Source organism: Plectropomus leopardus, chromosome 8, assembly GCF_008729295.1.
Source record: "Plectropomus leopardus isolate mb chromosome 8, YSFRI_Pleo_2.0, whole genome shotgun sequence".
Lineage (NCBI taxonomy): Eukaryota > Metazoa > Chordata > Actinopteri > Perciformes > Serranidae > Plectropomus > Plectropomus leopardus.
The window spans coordinates 32,449,511-32,463,743 of record NC_056470.1 but is presented as its reverse complement, the minus strand read 5'-3'; the positions used below and the strand labels follow the sequence as shown (position 1 = coordinate 32,463,743).

The window sequence follows — 14,233 nt, the reverse complement described above, 5'->3', positions numbered from 1 at the left end:
CGTACAGTCAGTTGTAACGTTTTGCTGTGGTTTGTAATAGTTTTTCCTGGGCGTTTACCGCAGAGACCATCAACTTTTACACCTCAATCCTTGTGACCCTCGATGAGTTTTACCGCTGCAACTCTCTCACCAAACACAACAACTTTACGATTCCGGTCTGTAAATTTTGAAACAACCTGTCTAACTATTTAGTTAGTATATCAAATAATTTTTTACAGCTTGTATATTTTTACCAAATGTAACTCAAATGAACTAAATAGTTCATTCATTGGGTACTTATTTTTCAGCTGTTATTAAATACATCTTGATGTTGTTGAGAGTTTATAAAGCAATATGGGCCTCAAAAATATTACTATGTTTGTTTGGGTATATGCTACTGGACAGAAACTGAACCAGTGTTGTGTCATCAGCGGAATAACGATGTTCAGGCTGTGTTATACTTACAATACATAGTAGAAATTAAATTTTTTTGCTCTCTAAATTTGCTTCCCCGACCAGCCAAACAAACAAAGGCATACAAAAAAAAGTTCCTTTCCTCAACATTCTGTATATGTTTTACAGTAACCACTCAGGACCACTTTTTACAAGCCGTGAAATTTAGGAGCTCTTATAATTATTTATACCATTCAGATTTGCCACATTGTTATAGTATCATAAATTATTACTTATTAACTGCCGATAATAATCAGATTGATGGTCTGAGCTGTTCACCTGATGTCTGCCTTGTAATCACTTATTCTACGAGTTCATATCTGCACAGCTAAAAACATGAGATTGATTGGGATAGAACAGTAATATGATGAATTATTTTTAAGAAATTTGCTGACCTGCTTGAAAAGCAAATATATTTATATTAGCTGAATTGAACTGCAATCAGGGTGCTGTTCTGACACATCGTGCTTTAGGGAAATTGAATTCTAGGTTGAAAAGGAGAATCTACATTGTATTGGCAAGTACTTTTCACTCCCCATTCTAAATCACTTCGGATTCGGGATTGGAAAAAGTCATGATTTGGACATCCCCATTTTGTTATGTTTATATTGTTTTAATTCAAATGTGCCCAATGATCATTCCCCAGCCTTATATCAATGTTCAGCCGTAGTTTGTTTGTTATTTTTAATCTCCCCCTACCTACTGTGCCTGTGCTCACCACATTGCATTCTTTAACGTCAATGTTATTTGGGGATGTATTTCTTGTAATTTGCTTTCCTTGACTAGTGTTTCATTTGTAACCCATGTTAAGATAAAAAAAAAAAAACAAACTGTCACCCAAGTCGGAACTTTTTTTGGGGGATACTTCCTGTAGTCTACAGTCACTTTGGACACTACAAATTACTGAATATTAAATTGATTGCCAAAATGGGACAAAAAAATAGCAAAAATTAGCACATAACTTTTGATAATTACCATGATGCACTTTACTCCACAGCAGTATCACCACAATGCAAGGATCCACAAATCGAACTGAATTTTATTTTTGCCAATAAACAAAAGGCATTTAAACATATAGAAAAATTATCGTGCTATCGATTGTACATTTTAAAATCTGTTTATATTTAAACTTTCGAAAAATTTCAACACGAACATTATTACTAATATATTCATTAAGTAATTTCTGTGTATGCTTTCTGTTGTAACTCATGGTTTCCTGTACCACTGTAACATTGCAAGATACTTTTATATTTGATTAGTCAGCAGTCTTCAGTTTGCATCACAGGGTTAGTCATACTTGGACTTGGATCGTAGACTTCTTGTGGTCTTAAAAAGACGACGTCCAATTGAGACATCTGCAGAAAAACAAATTAATGTGATGGTAAGCAAACCAAATGCACAAAGACTGCCATCACATCCAGACCAGTGATAAGCATACCATGGTAACTTTATATGACTCAGTGCGCAGATGCGCTGCGCCCCCTTGTGCCTCATGAAGTACTCCAGCCAGAAAATGGCACTGTCTAGAGGTTTCATTGGTTTGTCATGGTGAAGCTGTGGACTGTCTTGAGCATATTCTGTTTTGTATTGGCTTTTCTGGGTCCAGCAATATTCTTGAGAGCTACTTGTCGAGACTCATACATCCAATGGTTGTCACCTTCAAACAAACTCAGGTACCTCCGCGAGACTTCAGACGCTCCCTGTTGTCCATAACTGGTCCATTGATAGAGGAATGCGCCAGAATTGGACACCATGATTAGAATGGCCTAGTTAAATTCCATTAGACCCACCATAAGGCGGTGATGAAAACTTTGGTTTTAGGGTGGGAACTAGTAGGTCATTTTGAGGCAGCAATTCAACCTGCATGGTGTTGTTTCCCAGCAGTGGTAGGTCTTTTCCCTTTTGTGTCTCCACACTGGACCTTCTGAGGGAGGGTTGGCAAACGCGAGTATGAGGCAATGATCTCCTGATATCTCAGGGCCGAGGTCGCTGAGCAGGGGACCCCAGAGTCATGATGATCACCCCCGTGTTCACCAGAACTCTGCACAAATTTGACTCTAAATCTGATGGAAGAGGCCTGGAGGGCTTACCATGAAAGCCTCCAATGTAGACTAACGTTGGGCATGGTGGGACGAGGGAGCTCGAATGTAAAAGTCAACCCGCATTCAAGCCAAATATCAGCTCCCTGCATGAAAGAGACCACACGCTGACATTCAGGTCCAAAATATGATCACACACAGCCTGGTAAGGCGGATTTGAGACATAGTAATACATGTAAACCAGTATGCTATGAAAGATTAATGTTATTTGATTCTTTGGAAAAAGTCCATCTTGTCAGAGAACTCAGAGAATAATTGGGGGGTGTAGGAGGAGAGAGGAGGGAGCGATGGCGAAGTGGGCTTTCCCCGTTGAAAAGCCAGCGGACTTTGAAAACAAAAACCATGGGAAGCTGGAGATTAGTGTGCCACCAGCAACTGCCACAAACGGAAATGCAGGATCAGTTAGAATTAGATCATATCCAGTTTCCTTTAGCTCCTTGATTAGGGTCTTATTCTCAAAGATGCTGACGGCCAGTTTTGCCACAGTTTGCTGGTTCTCCCCTATCATGTTGAAAAGATTCCTATAAAACTCCACAAACGCCCATAGTGAGCCTCTGTGCCGCCGGATCTCTATTGACCTCTTCAAGAAAGAGGTCATGAAGTCTTGGCTCTCCAAATTCTGGGACTGTTCCTGGGTGATGGTGATGGAGGTGTAATGAGGTGAAAACTCTGAAATGTACCAACTGGTAGAGGAACGCAGTACTGTGATTTGATGTCCCTGAGAATGAAGCGCCTCCAACAGGATTTTCATGTTAAGCCAGTGGCTTCCATCTATAGGGTAAACCAGCACTTTTCCACCATCACCACTGGAGAACAGAGTAGCTGAAAACAGCAGGATGAACACCAAGGCTGGATTGATCCCATCACTGTAAAAGAGACACAGAGCTTTATTAAACAAATGTTGAAAATTAGCAGCAGTCCAGTTCATTTCAGTACAGTTCATTCAGTTTGCATTGTTTTCCGTTTCCATTGTGAAGAGTCGTGGATTTTAACATTAGAACCGTTCCTTATCGTCCTCATTTTTTGTCACCCTTTTGTCGGGGTACTAAGCACTAAAAAGTTGGAGCTAGAAACTCTGCCGTCTGTTCATTGGTCAATAGAGAACGGTCACAGTGCTCAGGGCTGAGTCGTGGCTGCTGTTTATACCCTGACAAGTTTTTTTATGCATTAAGAAACTATAACAATAAAATGAAATAATGTTTTGCAGCCTTTATCATCAGCTGTAGAATTTTTTTTTTAAAACTCGCCGGCTGCCGACAACTTTTAAGGTGGAACGTGTAACTTGTAATGTTAATCGATGTACAAAGTTGACATTGTGAATCCATGAACCACACTTTACATTTTATTATGACAAATATGACCATTTTATCTGTTTTTATTGTCTCTCTTGGATGACATACACTATTAGTGTGAGAGTGGCTCTTCAAGCTTTTAAAACACGATATTTATTTTGATTTTAAACAGATTATTTGAACTGCATTTACTCTGTCTCCGACCTTGGATGGGAAAAAAAAAAAAGTATGTGGGGGGTTGTTCGGGACTGTTGCTCCAGCCTGTTCTTTTTTTGTTGACATATTGGCATGCAATCCTGTTCTGTGGACGATAAACAAAGTGAAGTTTTCACTCCGCATCACTCTTGAAAAGGATTATACAGCAATCAGGCAATAAATGACAAAAAATCCTGCTGATCTAGGTCTATGTACACGTGGGTTCAGGCTACTTTTAGTTCTAATTACACTATATGGAGAGTTTTTGGCAAAAGCAGGGCGGACAACCTCCACACATTGGGCCTCATGCAGTAAAAGTGATGAACAAAGTTCTTTTATTCTTGTTTATATCCACAATTTGTTGTTATTAGTACCCATTGGTTTCTGAGATTCAGTAATGTCTTCTATTTATGCTCTTCTCTTAGGTAGGAGAAAACTATACGAGTAATGAAAATATGAATCAAGATTCGGTTACTGCATTCCCTGTTTTTTACCTCAAATGTTTTCAAAAAGATATTTTAGTGTACTGTTTAGCTGTAAAATGAGGAAGTTTGTTACCTGACTGCCTTTTGAAAATACTAGAGCTGAAAACTAAGCACTGCCTATTGGCTCGAGCAAACGTTCTCATTTTTCAACTAAACAGTGCACTAAAATATGTTTCTGAAAACATTCGAGGTGACAAATAGCAACAAAGTAACAAAATCTGGATTTATTTTCGATCAACGCTGCCTAGTTTGACAGTGACCTCAGTTCACAAGCGGTGATTGACATGATTGACAGCTGTGTCACAGACTCCTCGGCTGCTTATTGGTTGTTTTCTTTCAGCTGTGGTAAATCCAAGCACACATGTCTTTAGAACACAAAGAGTGGGAGGGGTAATCTAATTTTTCACAAATTATCCATCTCATATGTTTATGTTAATGTACTGGCAGTTTTAGCAAATATGTATCTACTGTAAAATTTCAAATATAAGCCTAGTCCTATTAGACGCCCAGTCCCTTATACTAGCCTGGTGTGGCAACACATTTTGACAGATAAATGCCTGTCTCAATTGGAGACCCAGTTACCATGCAGTCCATTTTTATAGAAGTTCTTTGATGTATAACACCAGGTTGTTGGCTAACTGCTGGAGATGATGTTAGTTAGCTGCTCAGAAAATACATAGAAATATAAATGTTTAAACTTTTGCCAATATGGACATGCTACATACATGGTTAGCTTGGTGAGACTGAGGTTACTGAAACTATGAGCACCAAAGAATACCGGCAGACTAAAGAAGAGAGATGCAAAAAACGAGGTTTAATGAAACAACTTGATTGCATTTCCATCTTTGCTGAATTACAGTTTTATTTGGAAGGAAATTAAAGCCTGTCCCATATAGATGCCTGTCCCAAATATTTGAGTTTACTGATTCAAGCAAATACTAGCCGGGGCTATAAACCCTTTGAAACCTGAGCACAGAGGCCTGGTTTCTTTCAAAAACATGATAATGAGGCAGTAAGTAACTTGATGAGAAATGACCCAAAAATTAACAAAAAAAAAACAAAAATTAAAGAAAATTACATAAAAACTTACAAGAAAAGAAAAGTGAAAATAAGAACAAGAGAATTACCTGATTAAAAAAAATACATATAATATATTCTGTAACATAAATTCAAATATATAATAATATAAAATAATCATAAACATAGTATACTGGATATTTTTCCACTTTTATTTTTAAAGATATTTCTGAGTGAAAATGTACAATTTACAGGTTTATGTTTGAAGGTTGAGATGCATTACAGTGAAATTCATTCAGGGTTATAAATCTTTGTGCATTACAGGGTTTCATTTTAAATAAAACAAATGTAATTGCTCCTGCAACATCCATAAGTTGACACTTGCCCACCACACCACACTCAACATTTTTGTGACTGAATCTGTCTAGTGTGTTCACATTCAGTCCTCAGAAACACATTTTTTAATCTTCTAAATCTAACCATCTGCTACATTTTGTTCTTTTTGAGTGTCTCAATCAGTTACTTTTCCTGGAACTGTTAAGTAACATTCAGCACCACTTAACCAAGATAAAAAAAAAATCCTCATGCACATGACACATGCAAGAATCATACATTGGTGCCTTTTACTATCCAAGCATGACGTCCTGTAAGTCTTAACAGTGTGCACAACATGTTGTTAAATGTAAAATATTAAAACTATTAGAAAAAAATAAAATCCTACTGATGTTACATGACAAACTTTGCAGGGTCCAGAATGAAATCTGTTTCATCTGATTTGTCTTTTGTGGTATGTCTGCAAGTAATCATTCATCTTAACATGCAATCTAGGGCACATCCACACACCATTGTGAAATGCATTGCACCAAATATTGCTGTTCTGCAGGCTTTGTAATCTGAGATTAACTGTGGCGTGCTGGAATTCCTCTCAAAAATCTTAAAATAATAACCACACTGTCCATAACAAGCTAAAAACTGAGCTCACATGCAGCAACACTGTTTAGTAAAATCACTCCTCACCTCAAGCCTGTGCAGCCTCACACTTTGTGACTTCTTTCTCTCTCCAAGAGGAATCCAGTGTCCAAGGTTGTCAAAAGATAGTCGTGTTGAGCTGCTGGTAGAAATCCAGTAAATGTATAACTCAACATGTCCCTGACGGAACCATGCTGCTTCACTTTTGTCCAAGTAAATGCAGTTATGCTGAGGTCCCCTCTCAAACCTCCGCCCATTTTTTTCCCTGTTCCGCCTGTTTTGCTTCTCTGCACATAATACCATCTGGTTGCCATTTTACAAACTTCCGGGATGCAGACTTTCACAGAAATGTTTAAGGCGAGATGGCCCATGTGAAAACATGCACTGGTCAATATTGAAGTTTGGGGCTATTTGTTTCCATAAAATGTCTTTTTTCGGACTAGTGGAAAGAAAATGTCCAAAATACGCGCAAAAAGAGCATTTTTGATTAGTTAATGCTTCATTTTCTTTTCATTTTCATAAACTTTCGAAAATTTCCCAACATTATTACTAATAATTCATTAGTAATTTCTGTGTATGCTTTCTGTTGTAACTCCATGGTTTCTGTACCACTGTAAATTGCAGATCTTTTATATTTGATTTTAATCAGCAGTCTTCAGTTTGCATCATAGGGTTAGTCATTCTTGGACTTGGATGTAGACTTCTTGTGTCTTATGAAACGTCCAATGAGACATCTACAGAAAACCCAAATTAATGTGATGGTAAACAAACCTAATGCCACAAAGACTGCCATCACATCCAGACTGTGATAAGCATACCATGGTAACTTATACTCCGCGAGACTTCAGATGCACCATGTTGTCAAACTGGTCAAAGATGAGAGGAATGCCCAAAACTAGGACACCATGATAGATGGCCTCATAAATTCCATAAGTACCTCCATACGTGATGAAAACTTTGGTTTTAGGGTGACCTAGTAGGTCATTTTGAGGCAGCCATTCAACCTGCATGGTGTTGTTTCCCAGAGTGGTAGGTCTTTTCCCTTTGTGTCTCCACACGACCTTCTGAGGGAGGTTGGCAAACGCTGAGGCAATGATCTCTGATATCTCAGGGCCGAGGTCACTGAGCAGGGTCCCCAGAGTCATGATGATCACCCCGTGTTCACCAGAACTCTGCACAAATTCCTCTAAATCTGATGGAAGAGGCTTGGAGGGCTTACCCTGAAAAACTAAGAATGTTAAGCCAGTGGCTTCCATCTATAGGGTAAACCAGCACTTTTCCACCGTCACCACTGGAGAATAGAGTGGCTGAAAACAGCAGGATGAACACCAAGGCTGGATATGACCCCATTACTGTAAAAGAGATGCAGAACTGTACTGAACAAATGTATATTTGCAGGGTTAGGGTTAGAATTGGATGGATGGAGTGACAGCTGAGCATATATGACGTTGAAAGTTATTAACTGTATCAAATATAAATTGTTATCAAAGAAAAAAGACATGATTCATCAAAGTTTTAAGACCAAGCAATAATAAGAAATATGATAAAAATGTACTTTTTAAAAAAAATAACAATTATGTAGATGTTGCCCTTAAACATCTACAAGTTGATACTTGCTCACCGCTCCTTAACTTAACAACATTTTTGTGAATATGAGTCTATGTTTGGTTGTGCTTATGTTCAGTCATCTGTGACATCAGTTATTTTTCCCAGAACTGTGATGTTCAGCACTATTTAACCAAAGTCCTTGTGCACATGACACATGACAGATTCATGCATCAGCGCCTTACTAACAAAGCATGAAGTCCTGTTGCAAAGTCTTTACAGCATGTTATTAAATGTAAATTATTGAAATTATTAGATTTAAAGCCCCCAGAGGTTTTATGATAAACATTGCATTGTCAGATTTAATGTATGATTCATCTGGTCTGACAGTTTGTCTGCATGATATGTTTGCAAATAATCATTCATCTTAAACTATAATTTAGGGTATTGCCCGTCGCAGTACACAGGATATGGCAACACCACAGCCTAGATGTATGACTTGAGTCAGATGTTGATATGGTTTTTCTGCGGATTTCCAATAGCTGGCACAGATAGTAAAGATGCAAAGTATTGTGAAAAGAAACTGTTGTGTAGGCCTGTTTATGTAAAAAGATTAACCGTGCTGAACAATCTTAAGATGAAACCACATTGTTGATAATTTAAAAAAAAAAAACTAAGCTCACGTGCAGCAGCACATAGTGAGTAAAATCACGTCTCACCTCAAGCCTCTGTAGCCTCACACTTTTTTCTCTCTCCAAGAGGAAGCCAGTGTCCGAGGTTGTCGGTAAATAGTCCTGCTAAGCTGCTGGTTGAAATGTCAGTAATCATATAACTCTGCATGCCCCTGACTTAAACATTGTTTAAGTCAGGGGCATGTTGAACTTTTTATATTCGTGCAGAGATGTAGTTTACTTTTCAGAACTCAAAAAACAAACCAACACTATGACAATGAGAAAAGAAGAAGAAAACGTGTAGTCACTTTGTTACACTGATTCAAAATGTTGGTCTGGGAACTTTGTTCAAAAGTGATCAATGTAATGCCCCTATCTGTCTGTGCATGACCTTTGATTTGGAGTACATTAGCTTACTGTTTCCTCCCTATTGAATCGTTTTTCTACAGGATACGAAAGTTTTATCTTCAAGTCTCAGTTGCTCCATATCAGCACTTTCTGAATCACCAAAGGCAAACCGGAACAGAGGAGGAGAGTATAGGAAGATAATATCTGTTATTTTAACCCAGATGGTTTGCAATTCTCTGCTCTGAACCACGTTATTGTTTGAGTTCTGCAGAGGAGTGATTCATTTACCACCGAGGGACTTCAGGGTTTCTTTTGTGTGTGCGCACAGAAAGAAAAAAAAACAACTTCATGGACAAAGTAATTTTTAAAGGAGAACTCCGCTGATCTTTCATTCAAACCAAAGTCTGTTTATAGGAAGAAATATTTAGAAAAGCTTTAAATTTGTCTACACTTTGTTGCTAAATGTCAGAAATTCTTGACAGTGAAGGTGCTGGAGTCAGTTCCTCTGCACCGTCTCTGGACGCTGTGCTATTTAGAAAATAGGACTGGCAGTGACCTCCCCGTATCCATCTGGATTCAGCACATTTTCTACAATTTAATTTGCTTCCTTTCAGTAAAAGAGTTATGCAAATCCAGTTAGGACTTGCACATTACATTGTTTATAATGATGTCCCCAAATATCTGTCAACCTACTGTAATCACTTCATCGACAGTCATAACTATTCAACAAGATGCAGCCCGACCGATTTTATTCTTTTAAGATTCAGAAGTTCAACGGGCTTAAACACCTTTTTATATCTGACTGCAATTAAATGGAAGAAACTTCAAGTGTTTCTGAAACTGGTTTAAGCAGAGATACATTTGAAGAAAGCTTTGAGGAAATGGTTAGCAAATAGTCTCTCATAATAAGGACCTTGCACAAATCAATTCAGTGCTGTTCTTTTATGTGTCTTTTATTTCTTTTTTTGTAAGATTTTATTTAGATTTTCTCCACATACAATTCACTAAATAAAAATAAAACAGGACAAAGACCCTTAACAAAGACCTTTAACGACAAAACAAGACCCATAACGATAAAACAAAAATTATACACATATACAAAAACTACTCTCAACTACAACTCATATTTATACCCCATACCAAACAAATAAGCTAGAATAGCCAAAAAAAAAACAATCTCCCATTTGGGTCAAACACCAATTCATATTTTCTTTTCTCAAGCATCCCCTTCAATCACAAAAACAGAAAATATTACTAATAATTTAAAAAATGTTTCTTTTATTTCTGTATATAGTTACATAGATACTGTATTTGCACCTGTCAATTTTGCCAGACCTGACATCTTGTACCCCTAGGGCAGGCATGTCCAAAGTCAGACCCTGGGGCCAATTGTGGCCCTAAAACCAATTTTAAAATGGCCCTCAGCTTGACTTTAAAAAAATACTAAATGTGGCCCACCACAAAAAAAATGGTTAATCTAGCAATATTACTGACTTTTTTTTTTTTTTTTTACAAAGCACCTTACAATAGCAGGACTTCATATAGTTTGTAGACATGCGTCAGGTAGAAACTATGCAGGCAGAACTAGTGAAAGTAACAAGTGTTACCTACATTGGACATTTCCTGCGAGGCATCAGACATAGCCACAGCAAAGAGGCCTAGAGTCAACAGTAAAGACTGCAGCTTTCAGGAATGATGAAATATTTGTGTTTGTCTCATTTGTATGGGATTTGGAAAAAAAATTAATGTGAGAATCATTTGGCCCCCGTGTATTTTTCACATTGTATGATCCGGCCTCCATTCAAAAAAGTTTGGACTCCCCTGCCCCACAATGGAAATATGCCTCCGGTTTTCTTGTGTAATTAAATCCTTGACAGTTGTAGATGTAAGTAATAACTGTCATCAGGTTTGGCAGTTTTATGTGTATTTTATGATTGTAAATAAATGTTTAAATGCCATTTAACAGATGTGGCAGCCGGCCTGTAAGTATTCAGTTAGTGCAGGAACACACAGAGACTTGAAACCACGACATGGGTTTCACCGTACAGCACACATTTAATCAAGGACAGCTGTGAGATATGAGGAGAAGGAATTTAGGGATGGTCAGAAATGATGAAAGAAGAAGAATGAAGAGATGGTATTTAACTCACAATAAATGTTCAGCAGCAGTTGCATCGGAGGTATTTTGAAATATAAGACTTAGCGCCACGTCTCATTGGCCAAACCAAAAAAACATCACAGCGGAGAAGTAGGCCTACTCAGAAGTTAATTTCTGAGTAAAATGATTAATAGCCCACTCCAGCGCGTGGACATGTGCGACAGCCCGCTCCAGCACACGGACATGTCTGCAGTCCACTACAGCGCGTGGACATGTCAGACAGCCCGCTCAAGCGTGCAGACATGGGCGACAGCCCAGTCCAGCGGCGACATGTCCGCAGTCCGCTCCAGCGTGGACATGTTTGACAGGCCGCTCCAGTGTAGACATGTCCGCAGTCCGCTCCAGTGCAGACATATTCGATAGCCCGCTCCAGTGCATGGACATGTCCGAAAGGGGTTCTTTTTCAGGAGTTCAGGAGGGCAGAGGGATGTCGTACACTATGAAGCCCTCTGAGGCAAACCATGTTTTGTGATAATGGGCTCTATAAATAAAATTGACTTGACTTGCCAGCCTGCTCCAGCACGCGAACATGTCCGCAGCCTGCTTCAGTGTGGTGGTTCAGACCTTTGCTGGGAGGAAATTTTAGTAACTGGACCTCTTTGAATTTTAGTAGAATAGGTCTGCCAGTTGGTGATGCCTGTTCTACAGTATACAGTATTTGTCATGTTCAGTGTCTGACAGAAAATAAATATCTAAAACAAAATTAACCTAATTTTCTTTTCATATCTCACTTAGGAGTAAAAGGGAACGTTAAAGCTTGACAGAAATAGTGATTTGATGTATATTGTGATATATATCGATGTCGACTGATATGAAAGAAAATATCTTGATAACACTTTATAACATATCGCTCAGCCCTAATTTCAGGACATTTCGAGGATTTCAGGATGTTTCTTGGATGTAAGGACATTACTAGGACATTTCCAGGATTTAAGGATGTTTTTAGGATTTTGGGGCATTGGGGGTTTAGCTAGTACTTCTGTTGGTACCTCTTTTTTTGATAAACAAGCTCTATTTTGCTGCTGTTTTATGTACTCTGGCACCTTATGTATAGAAAAACTACAAAATCAATTCTTAGTGTGAATCAATGTATTTTTATTTTGACTTAGAAAATGGTTGGTGGGGCCAGCGGGCACCTCATCAGGGGCCAGATATGGCCCCTGGGCTGTAAGTTGAGTATCATGGGGTTAGGAGATGTAAGACACAGCAATACCAGGGGTTGAGTTTGAGAATGAAGTTGGAAAAGGTTTCCAGCAGCAGCTAATGCACTGAGCTAATTCCAGAGAAACGCTTCTATGTGGCCGCTTTGTTGAAGTGCAGGAAGGGTTAACTGAAAACTCGACATTGTCAAAGGACACACCAAAGAAACTATGGGCAGCTAGCAAATATTATGTTGTACTGATGAAAGTGGTTGAACCAGTCATGATAACAACAGTCATAAAGAACTTGTAAAACTCAATATCATCCGAAACCTGATGATTAAAGGGGCATTAAACCAGTTTTTGAGTCTCTTGTCAAGGCGATTATCACTGTTCCATGAGAACATTTTGGAACATTTTCAGCTAGGTGAATAGAGGTTTTGTTCAAGACTTGCAAATAGTAAATGGAGCTGTACATCTGAGAGCTCTAAATGTTCCAAGTCCAAATTTAATACCTGTGCCTCCCACCAGCAAGTGGTTCACTGTGGTTTATTTAGCAAAAGCATTTGTCAGCGTTGCACGACATGAAGACTCACAATGTTGATTTTGTTCACACACAGGGTTCCCGCAGATCCTTGAAAAGTCTTAAAAGGCAATTCATTCAATTCATTAATCTAATATAAGGTGTTAATTGGTATTAAATTGACTTAAATTAATCTTTAAAAGTCTCAAACATTCTCAGACATGGGAAGTAGGATTTTATAAATAGTTTTTTTCTGGTGTTGCATAGTGAAACTACCAAAATATTTGGTAACATCCATTTTTTCGTGAAAGAATTTAATAACCTCCTCTTGTTAAACTCGTCATGATGGGAATCTGAGCAGTGGAATCTCACATGCACAGTGAAAAACACAAAATCGCCAAGAAAAGCAGCCAGACACGCCAGGTATTTCCCACTTCTGTCAGTAAACCAAATAGATACTTTTTATATGATTAATGTCTTCCATGTGTTTCACTCTATAAAGGGTTATTTTTTCAACATTTGACATAGATAATCTGATGTTTTCACTGGACAAAAAAAAGTCATGTCTTATGTTACAATAAACATTTAGGCAAAATAAAATTGTGCTTCAGTTTTGGTTATTAGAAAATTGGTCTTGAACTTAATTCTGAATGGTATTAAAAACATCTTAAAAAGTGTTTAATCTACCTTGCCTGAAGCTGCATGAACCCTGACACAGGAAAAGTGAAAAAATAAGTACGGTAAAGGAGAGAGTTTGATGCACACTCTTCTCCCACAAAGCAATGTACAAAACAGTGGATGAGTTGTTCGCAGCTGGAAAAAATTAAATAAATCGTGTGTGGTGGGGAGTCAACTTCAGAATGTGGGGGAGAATCTCTTAAATCTTAAGACAAACATTAACTCATAAGACTCTTAATTGTCATTGTAGATTTACAACAAAATAATGTTTGATGACTAAGAACATTAAGATTAATATTTGGAAATTAAAAACAATATAAAACACAGATAATGATAAAATAAAACTCACAAATAACAGTTACTAAAACAGTGTGCCTTGCATATCAATAAAAACGGCAGCATTAGGTTTATAGTGCATTGGTAATATAGTTATTATATATAGTTATGATAAAAGTGCATGTGCTCAAATCAGTGCTCAGCAGCCGTAGGTCGGTGTGTGTGCATGTGTTGTGTAGAGCGGAGTGATGGAGGCTACAGCTCTGGAGAAGAAGCTGTTAGTATTTTTTTTTTACCTCCATGCCGGCAATATCCGAGGCTGGAGGCATTTTGTTTTCATGCTGTCTTTGTTGAAACCTCTGTGTTCACCCTCAGTTTAAGTACCTGGCTCTTTGAGCCCCCTCCC

The 14,233-nt window shown here is 38.1% G+C and overlaps 1 pseudogene; it reads right to left on the bottom strand.

Moving 5' to 3' along the window:
* Positions 1 to 1,719: 1,719 nt before the first annotated feature.
* On the bottom strand, positions 1,720 to 7,745 carry LOC121946502 (annotated as a pseudogene).
* Between the last annotated feature and the right edge of the window lie 6,488 nt (positions 7,746 to 14,233).